This window comes from Rhipicephalus microplus, unplaced genomic scaffold, assembly GCF_043290135.1.
Source record: "Rhipicephalus microplus isolate Deutch F79 unplaced genomic scaffold, USDA_Rmic scaffold_14, whole genome shotgun sequence".
Classification (NCBI taxonomy): domain Eukaryota; kingdom Metazoa; phylum Arthropoda; class Arachnida; order Ixodida; family Ixodidae; genus Rhipicephalus; species Rhipicephalus microplus.
In genome coordinates, this window is record NW_027464587.1 from 3,844,120 (window position 1) to 3,854,359 (window position 10,240).

A 10,240-nucleotide genomic window follows, 5' to 3' on the forward strand; every position below is an offset into this window, starting at 1 on the left:
ATGATATCCAAACACTGGAAACTCGCAGGAAAATTAATCGGTTAACGTTCCTACACAAAATTCTTTCCGGTAAAGTTACAACAAGTCTGCCCAACTGTGTGAAACCTCTATCTTCTAGAAAAACAAGACATAAGCATAAATATTCATTGGCGCCAGTTTTTGCCCGTACCACTGCTTTTAAAAATAGTTTTTTCCCTAGGACTATTGCTGACTGGAACTCTTTACCAATAAGTGCTTTTCAGTCCGAAGATATTGAAAAACAGCTTGAAACTTTTTTTGTTTAGTTCTGAATGATGTATCCATATGGTGTGTATTCGCAGTGCCCGAGTAATGTAGTTAGTTGACTTCTGCTGCGCATGAGTGTTCTGATCACTGTTTATGTGCCGTAACTCTGTTGTGCAAGTGCACTATAGGTTGTCTAATTAAGTGCTGTGACATTGTACTTTTTTTTTGTTGTTTTTGCCCCTCCTGCTTGGGCCTAAGTATAGGCCTGCAGAACCTGTAAATAAAAGAGTGGAGCAGGACTGTCTCCGTGGCGCCATTGGCTAGCGCGATCGGCAGTTAACCGAAAGGTTGGAGTTTTGAGCCCACCCGGTGGTGGTGCATCGCTTTTTTTTCTTTGGGCTGATAGCTTTGAAGATATGTTATGATGTTGGTGAGAGTGAAGCAGGACTGTCTCCGTGGCGCAATTGGCTAGCGTGATCGGCTGTTAACCGAAAAGTTGGAGGTGCGAGCCCACCCGGTGGTGGTGCGGCGCTTTTTTTTGGGCTGATAGCTTTGAAGATATGTTCTGATGGTGGTGAGAGTGGAGCAGGACTGTCTCCGTGGCGCAATTGGCTAGCGTGATCGGCTGTTAACCGAAAAGTTGGTAGTTCGAGCCCACCCGGTGGTGGTGCGGCGTTTTTTTTTCTTTGGGATGATAGCTTTGAAGATATGTTCTGATGGTGGTGAGAGTGGAGCAGGACTGTCTTCATGGCGCAATCGGCTAGCGCGATCGGCTGTTAACCAATAGGTCGGTGGTTCGAGCCCACCCGGTGGTGGTATGGCGCTTTTTTTTCTTTGGGCTGATAGCTTTGAAGATATGTTCTGATGGTGGTGAGAGTAGAGCAGGACTGTCTCCGTGGCGCAATGGGCTAGCGCGATCGGCTGTTAACCGAAAGGTTAGAGTTTTGAGCCCTCCCGGGAGTGGTGTGTTGCTTTTTTCTTTGCGGTAATAGCTTTGAAGATATGTTCTGATGGTGGTGAGAGTGGAGCAGGACTGTCTTCGTGGCGCAATTGGCTAGCGCGATCGGCTGTTAACCGAAAAGTTGGAGGTTCGAGCTCTCCCGGTGGTGGTGTGGCGCTTTTTTCTGTGGGCTGATAGCTTTAAGATATGTTCTGATGGTGGTGAGAGTGGAGCAGGACTGTCTCCGTGGCGCGATTGGCTAGCGTGATCGGCTGTTAACCGGAATGTTGGAGGTTCGAGCCCACGCGTTGGTGGTGCGGCGCTTTTTTTTCTTTGGGTTGATAGCTTTCAAGATATGTTCTAATGGTAGTAAGAGTGGAGCAGGACTGTCTCCGTGGCGCCATTGGCTAGCGCGATCGGCAGTTAACCGAAAGGTTGGAGTTTCGAGCCCACCCGGTGGTGGTGCGGCGCTTTTTTTTCTTTGGGCTGATAGCTTTGAAGATATGTTATGATGGTGGTGAGAGTGAAGCAGGACTGTCTCCGTGGCGCAATTGGCTAGCGTGATCGGCTGTTAACCGAAAAGTTGGAGGTTTGAGCCCACCCGGTGGTGGTGCGGCGCTTTTTTTTGGGCTGATAGCTTTGAAGATATGTTCTGATGGTGGTGAGAGTGGAGCAGGACTGTCTCCGTGGCGATATTGGCTAGCGTGATCGGCTGTTAACCGAAAAGTTGGTATTTCAAGCCCACCCGGTGGTGGTGCGGCACTTTTTTTCTTTGGGCTGATAGCTTTCAAGATATGTTCTGATGGTGGTGAGAGTGGAGCAGGACTGTCTCCGTGGCGCAATTGGCTAGCGTGATCGGCTGTTAACCGAAAAGTTGGTAGTTCGAGCCCACCCGGTGGTGGTATGGCGCTTTTTTTTCTTTGGGCTGATAGCTTTGAAGATATGTTCTGATGGTGGTGAGAGTAGAGCAGGACTGTCTCCGTGGCGCAATGGGCTAGCGCGATCGGCTGTTAACCGAAAGGTTAGAGTTTTGAGCCCTCCCGGGAGTGGTGTGTTGCTTTTTTCTTTGCGGTAATAGCTTTGAAGATATGTTCTGATGGTGGTGAGAGTGGAGCAGGACTGTCTTCGTGGCACAATTTGCTAGCGCGATCGGCTGTTAACCGAAAGGTTGGAGGTTCGAGCCCACCTGGTGGTGGTGGTGCAGCGCTTCTTTTTCTTTGCGCTCATAGCTTTGAAGATAAGTTCTGATGATGGTGAGAGTGGAGCAAGACTGCCTCCGTGGCGCAATGGGCTAGCGCGATCGGCTGTTAACCGAAAGTATAGAGTTTTGAGCCCTCCCGGGAGTGGTGTGTTGCTTTTTTCTTTGTGGTAATAGCTTTGAAGATATGTTCTGATGGTGGTGAGAGTGGAGCAGGACCGTCTTCGTGGCGCAATTGGCTAGCGCGATCGGCTGTTAACCGAAAGGTTGGAGGTTCGAGCCCAACCGGTGGTGGTGCGGCGCTTTTTTTTCTTTGGGGTGATAGCTCTGAAGAAATGTTCTGACGATGGTGAGAGTGGAGCACGACTGTCTCCGTGGGGCAATTGGCTAGCGCGATCGGCTGTTAACCGAAAGGTTGGTGGTTCGAGCCCACCCGGTGGTGGTGCGGCGCTTTTTTTTCTTTGTGCTGATAGCTCTGAAGAAATGTTCTGACGGTGGTCAGAGTGGAGCAGGACTGTCCCCGTGGCGCCATTGGCTAGCGCGATCGGCTGTTAACCGAAAAGTTGAAGGTTCGAGCCTTCCCGGGTGGGGTGTGTTGCTTTTTTCTTTGCGCTGATAGCTTTGAAGATATGTTCTGATGGTGGTGAGCGTGAAGCACTATTGTCTCCGTGGCGCAATTGGCTAGCGCGATCGGCCGTTAACCGAAAGGTTGAAGGTTCAAGCCCACCCGGTGGTAGTGCAGCGCTTCTTTTTCTTTGCGCTCATAGCTTTGAAGATATGTTCTGATGATTGTGAGAGTGGAGCAAGACTGCCTCCGTGGCGCAATGGGCTAGCGCGATCGGCTGTTAACCGAAAGGTTAAAGTTTTGAGCCCTCCCGGGAGTGGTGTGTTGCTTTTTTTGCGGTAATAGCTTTGAAGATATGTTCTGATGGTGGTGAAAGTGGAGCAGGACTTTCTTCGTGGCGCAATTGGCTAGCGCGATCGGCTGTTAACCGAAAGGTTGGAGGTTCGAGCCCACCCGAGTGGTGGTGCGGCGCTTTTTTTTCTTTGGGCTGATAGCTCTGAAGAAATGTTCTGACGGTGGTGAGAGTAGAGCACGACTGTCTCCGTGGGGCAATTGGCTAGCGCGATCGGCTGTTAACCGAAAGGTTGGAGGTTCGAGCCCACCCGGTGGTGGTGCGGCGCTTTTTTTTTCTTTGGGGTGATAGCTCTGAAGAAATGGTCTAACGGTGGTGAGAGTGGAGCAGGACTGTCCCCGTGGCGCAATTGGCTAGCGCGATCGGCTGTTAACCGAAAAGTTGGAGGTTCGAGCACTCCCGGGTGGGGTGTGTTGCTTTTTTCTTTGCGCTGATAGCTTTGAAGATATGTTGTGATGGTGGTGAGAGTGGAGCACGATTGTATCCGTGGCGCAATTGGCTAACGCGATCTGCTGTTAACCGAAAGGTTGGAGGTTCGAGCCCACCCGGTGGTGGTGCGGCGCTTTTTTTTCTTTGGGCTGATAGCTTTGAAGATATGTTCTAATTGTGGTGAGAGTGGCGCAGGACTGTCTCCGTGGCGCAATTAGCCAGCGCGATAGGCTGTTAACCGAAAAGTTTGAGGTTCGAGCCCTCCCGGGAGTGGTGTTTTGCTTTTTTTTGCGCTGATAGCTTTGAAGATATGTTCTGATGGTGGTGAGAGTGGAGCACGCCTGTCTCCGTGGCGCAATTGGCTAGCGCGATCGGCTGTTAACCGAAAGGTTGGAGGTTCGAGCCCACCCGGTGGTGGTGCGGTGCTTTTTTTTCTTTGGGCTGATAGCTTTGAAGATATGTTCTGATGGTGGTGAGAGGGGAGCAAGACTATCTCCGTGGCGCAATGCGCTAGCGCGATTGGCTTTTGACCGAAAGGTTGGAGTTTCGAGCCCTCCCGGGAGTGGTGTGTTGCTTTTTTCTTTGCGCTGATAGCTTTGAAGATATGTTCTGATGGTGGTGAGAGTGGAGCAAGACTGTCTCCGTGGCGCAATGGTCTAGTGCGATCGGCTGTTAACCGAAAGGTTGGAGGTTCGAGCCCACCCGTTGCGGTGCAGCGCTTTTTTTCTTTGCGCTGATAGCTTTGAAGATATGTTCTGATGATGCTGAGAGTGGAGCAAGACTGCCTCCGTGGCGCAATGGGCTAGCGCGATCAGCTGGTAACCGAAAGCTTGGACTTTCGAGCCCTCCCGGGAGTAGTGTGTTGCTTTTTTCTTTGCGGTAATAGCTTTGAAGATATGTTCTGATGGTGGTGATAGTGGAGCAGGACTGTCTTCGTGGCGCAATCGGCTAGCGCGATCGGCTGTAAACCGAAAGGTTGGAGGTTCGAGCCCACCCGAGTGGTGGTGCGGCGCTTTTTTTTTCTTTGGGCTGATAGCTCTGAAGAAATGTTCTGACGGTGGTGAGAGTGGAGCAGGACTGTCTCCGTGGCGCAATTGGCTAGCGCGATCGGCTGTTAACCGAAAAGTTGGAGGTTCGAGCTCTCCCGGTGGTGGTGTGGCGCTTTTTTGCTGTGGGCTGATAGCTTTAAGATATGTTCTGATGGCGGTAAGAGTGGAGCAGGACTGTCTCCGTGGCGCAATTGGCTAGCGTGATCAGCTGTTAACCGGAATGTTGGAGGTTCGAGCCCACGCGTTGGTGGTGCGGTGCTTTTTTTTCTTTGGGCTGATAGCTTTCAAGATATGTTCTAATGGTGGTAAGAGTGGAGCAGGACTGTCTCCGTGGCGCCATTGGCTAGCGCGATCGGCAGTTAACCGAAAGGTTGGAGTTTTGAGCCCACCCGGTGGTGGTGCATCGCTTTTTTTTTCTTTGGGCTGATAGCTTTGAAGATATGTTATGATGGTGGTGAGAGTGAAGCAGGACTGTCTCCGTGGCGCAATTGGCTAGCGTGATCGGCTGTTAACCGAAAAGTTGGAGGTTCGAGCCCACCCGGTGGTGGTGCGGCGCTTTTTTTGGGCTGATAGCTTTGAAGATATGTTCTGATGGTGGTGAGAGTGGAGCAGGACTGTCTCCGTGGCGCAATTGGCTAGCGTGATTGGCTGTTAACCGAAAAGTTGGTAGTTCAAGCCTACCTGGTGGTGGTGCGGCACTTTTTTTTCTTTGGGCTGATAGCTTTCAAGATATGTTCTGATGGTGGTGAGAGTGGAGCAGGACTGTCTCCGTGGCGCAATTGGCTAGCGTGATCGGCTGTTAACCGAAAAGTTGGTTGTTCGAGCCCACCCGGTAGTGGTGCGGCGTTTTTTTTCTTTGGGCTGATAGCTTTGAAGATATGTTCTGATGGTGGTGAGAGTGGAACAGGACTGTCTTCGTGGCGCAATCGGCTAGCGCGATCGGCTGTTAACCAAAAGGTCGGAGGTTCGAGCCCACCCGGTGGTGGTATGGCGCTTTTTTTTCTTTGGGCTGATAGCTTTGTAGATATGTTCTGATGGTGGTGAGAGTAGAGCAGGGCTGTCTCCGTGGCGCAATGGGCTAGCGCGATCGGCTGTTAACCGAAAGGTTGGAGTTTTGAGCCCTCCCGGGAGTGGTGTGTTGCTTTTTTCTTTGCGGTAATAGCTTTGAAGATATGGTCTGATGGTGGTGAGAGTGGAGCAGGACTGTCTTCGTGGCGCAATTTGCTAGCGCGATCGGCTGTTAACCGAAAGGTTGGAGGTTCGAGCCCACCTGGTGGTGGTGGTGCAGCGCTTCTTTTTCTTTGCGCTCATAGCTTTGAAGATAAGTTCTGATGATGGTGAGAGTGGAGCAAGACTGCCTCTGTGGCGCAATGGGCTAGCGCGATCGGCTGTTAACCGAAAGGTTAGAGTTTTGAGCCCTCCCGGGAGTGGTGTGTTGCTTTTTTCTTTGCGGTAATAGCTTTGAAGTTATGTTCTGATGGTGGTGAGAGTGGAGCAGGACCGTCTTAATAATAATAATAATAATAATATTTTTTATTTCCATCAGCGATGGAGGAGACTGCGGGTAAAAGTTGCCTGAAGGCACAAGCAACTTGACAGAGGCCCGCAGCCACCCCTACAGTGCAGGCAGCGATGGCAAACATTCACATAAAGAGAAAAAAAAATCACAAGAAACACATATTCGGAATACAGATATGTCTAAAAAAAACACATCAGTAAGGAAGAATGAAAAAAAAGCAATATTTTACACTATTTACTATGTTAGCATGAATTGATGAAATGCTCGCGCAGTGTTCGTGCAGAAGTTATTTTCAATTCAATGTGTAATTTATGAAATGAATTTAAAAGGGTTGGCAGCGTGTATGATAGCTTCTGCATAGAATAGCTTGTCCGCGCAGTGACCACCTTCCACTGTTCTATGTAACGAGTGCCGTATGAATGGGTGTTTTTGGCAAGATGAGATAACTCGTGGAAAAACTTTAGGTTTTCTTTTATCTCTCGTTTGAACGCTATACTTAACTTGTAATTGTATAGGGTAAACACGCGGATGACATTTCCCTTGAAGAATAAATCTGAAGTATGTTAATTGTAGGGTACAATGAAAAGCGCACGTAGAAATTTTTTCTCCAGTACATGAAGTCTTTCAAGATTTGTATATGTCGTCGTACCCCATACCAAAAAACAATAATACAAGGAAGAAAAAAAGAGCGCATTGTAAACAAGAAGCTTTATTTTAAAAGGTAATATCAATCTGTGACGCGCCATCATACCAACCACACGAGATAGCTTGCCTAAAACTGATTCGATGTGTAAATCCCAAAGCATATTTTGTGTGAAGGTAACTCCCAGTATTTTCACACTACTCACTATTTCTATTGCTTCATTTGTGTAAAGAAGGGTGATGTGATCGCAGGTTATCTGCTTAGATTTTGGTCTGAAAATCACAGCTTTTGTCTTTTTAGTATTAATTTGCAAAAAGTTTGCTGCTGACCATTCTTGGAGCGCCCTTAGAGCAGTGTTGGTGTTATTCTGAAGGCTACCAAGTTCAGGTGACGAAAAAAATAGGCTAGCATCGTCAGCGTACATAACGTATTTCGCATCACTGTAGATATTTACTAGGTCATTGATGTAAACTATAAAAAGAAATGGGCCGAGAATACTACCTTGAGGAACGCCTCTGCTGATGTGTTTTAAGTCTGAACGGTAATGCTCAATCTGGACGTACTGATGGCGATGATCTAGATACGACTTCACGAGGTTTAAGCAGTGCCCGCGAATACCATAGGTTTCAAGTTTTTTAAGTAGTATGGAATGATGGATACAATCAAATGCTTTACTGAAATCAATGTAAAGGCCGAGCACAAGATTCTTGCTTTCAAATTGTGTTAAAATGAATTCTTTTTGTTGTAGCAAGGCTAACTCAGTAGAAAGGTGTTTTCTAAATCCAAATTGGGCTGTAGATATAAGATTGTGCTTATCGAAAAAATTAGACATTTGCACGTGTATAAGTTTCTCCAGCCCTTTGGATAATACTGGTAATATCGAAATAGGTCTATAATTTTTGATATCGTTTATGTCACCTTTCTTAAAAAGCACAGAAACTCTTGCGATCTGCATCCTCCTGGGAAAGATAGCGCTCGCCAAAGACAGATTAAAGATGTAGGTAAGATATGGACAAATTAAATCAAGCACATACTTGATTGGACGAACCTGCATGCCCTCAACGTCACAACTTGAGCTATTTTAAGCGAAAGAAAAACTGACAGTACTTCAGACTCTGTAAATGGGCGAAGGAAAAAGGAAGATGGATTGCTATCAGGCATAAATTTTGTAATATCAGCAGATGCACAAGAATTAGAATTGCTCACAAAAATTAGAATTGCTCGTGGCGCAATTGGCTAGCGCGATCGGCTGTTAACCGAAAGGTTGGAGGTTCGAGCCCAACCGGTGGTGGTGCGGCGCTTTTTTTTCTTTGGGCTGATAGCTTTGAAGATATGTTCTGATGGTGGTGAGAGTAGAGCAGGACTGTCTCCGTGGCGCAATTGGCTAGCGCGATCGGCTGTTAACCGAAAAGTTGGAGGTTCGAGCTCTCCCGGTGGTGGTGTGGCGCTTTTTTTCTGTGGGCTGATAGCTTTAAGATATGTTCTGATGGTGGTGAGAGTGGAGCAGGACTGTCTCTGTGGCGCAATTGGCTAGCGTGATCAGCTGTTAACCGGAATGTTGGAGGTTCGATCCCACGCGTTGGTGGTGCGGCGCTTTTTTTTCTTTGGGCTGATAGCTTTGAAGATATTTTCTGATGGTGGTGAGAGTGGAGCAGGACTGTCTCCGTGGCGCAATTGGCTAGCGTGATTGGCTGTTAACCGAAAAGTTGGTAGTTCAAGCCTAGCTGGTGGTGGTGCGGCACTTTTTTTTCTTTGGGCTGATAGCTTTCAAGATATGTTCTGATGGTGGTGAGAGTGGAGCAGGACTGTCTCCGTGGCGCAATTGGCTAGCGTGATCGGCTGTTAACCGAAAAGTTGGTTGTTCGAGCCCACCCGGTAGTGGTGCGGCGTTTTTTTTCTTTGGGCTGATAGCTTTGAAGATATGTTCTGATGGTGGTGAGAGTGGAGCAGGACTGTCTTCGTGGCGCAATCGGCTGGCGCGATCGGCTGTTAACCAAAAGGTCGGAGGTTCGAGCCCACCCAATGGTGGTATGGCGCTTTTTTTTCTTTGGGCTGATAGCTTTGTAGATATGTTCTGATGGTGGTGAGAGTAGAGCAGGGCTGTCTCCGTGGCGCAATGGGCTAGCGCGATCGGCTGTTAACCGAAAGGTTGGAGTTTTGAGCCCTCCCGGGAGTGGTGTGTTGCTTTTTTCTTTGCGGTAATAGCTTTGAAGATATGTTCTGATGGTGGTGAGAGTGGAGCAGGACTGTCTTCGTGGCGCAATTTGCGAGCGCGATCGGCTGTTAACCGAAAGGTTGGAGGTTCGAGCCCACCTGGTGGTGGTGGTGCAGCGCTTCTTTTTCTTTGCGCTCATAGCTTTGAAGATAAGTTCTGATGATGGTGAGAGTGGAGCAAGACTGCCTCCGTGGCGCAATTGGCTAGCGCGATCGGCCGTTAACCGAAAGGTTGAAGGTTCAAGCCCACCCGGTGGTAGTGCAGCGCTTCTTTTTCTTTGCGCTCATAGCTTTGAAGATATGTTCTGATGATGGTGAGAGTGGAGCAAGACTGCCTCCGTGGCGCAATGGGCTAGCGCGATCGGCTGTTAACCGAAAGGTTAAAGTTTTGAGCCCTCCCGGGAGTGGTGTGTTGCTTTTTTGCGGTAATAGCTTTGAAGATATGTTCTGATGGTGGTGAAAATGGAGCAGGACTTTCTTCGTGGCGCAATTGGCTAGCGCGATCGGCTGTTAACCGAAAGGTTGGAGGTTCGAGCCCACCCGAGTGGTGGTGCGGCGCTTTTTTTTTCTTTGGGCTGATAGCTCTGAAGAAATGTTCTGACGGTGGTGAGAGTAGAGCACGACTGTCTCCGTGGGGCAATTGGCTAGCGCGATCGGCTGTTAACCGAAAGGTTGGAGGTTCGAGCCCACCCGGTGGTGGTGCGGCGCTTTTTTTTTCTTTGGGGTGATAGCTCTGAAGAAATGGTCTAACGGTGGTGAGAGTGGAGCAGGACTGTCCCCGTGGCGCAATTGGCTAGCGCGATCGGCTGTTAACCGAAAAGTTGGAGGTTCGAGCACTCCCGGGTGGGGTGTGTTGCTTTTTTCTTTGCGCTGATAGCTTTGAAGATATGTTGTGATGGTGGTGAGAGTGGAGCACGATTATCTCCGTGGCGCAATTGGCTAACGCGATCTGCTGTTAACCGAAAGGTTGGAGGTTCGAGCCCACCCGGTGGTGGTGCGGCGCTTTTTTTTCTTTGGGCTGATAGCTTTGAAGATATGTTCTAATTGTGGTGAGAGTGGCGCAGGACTGTCTCCGTGGCGCAATTAGCCAGCGCGATAGGCTGTTA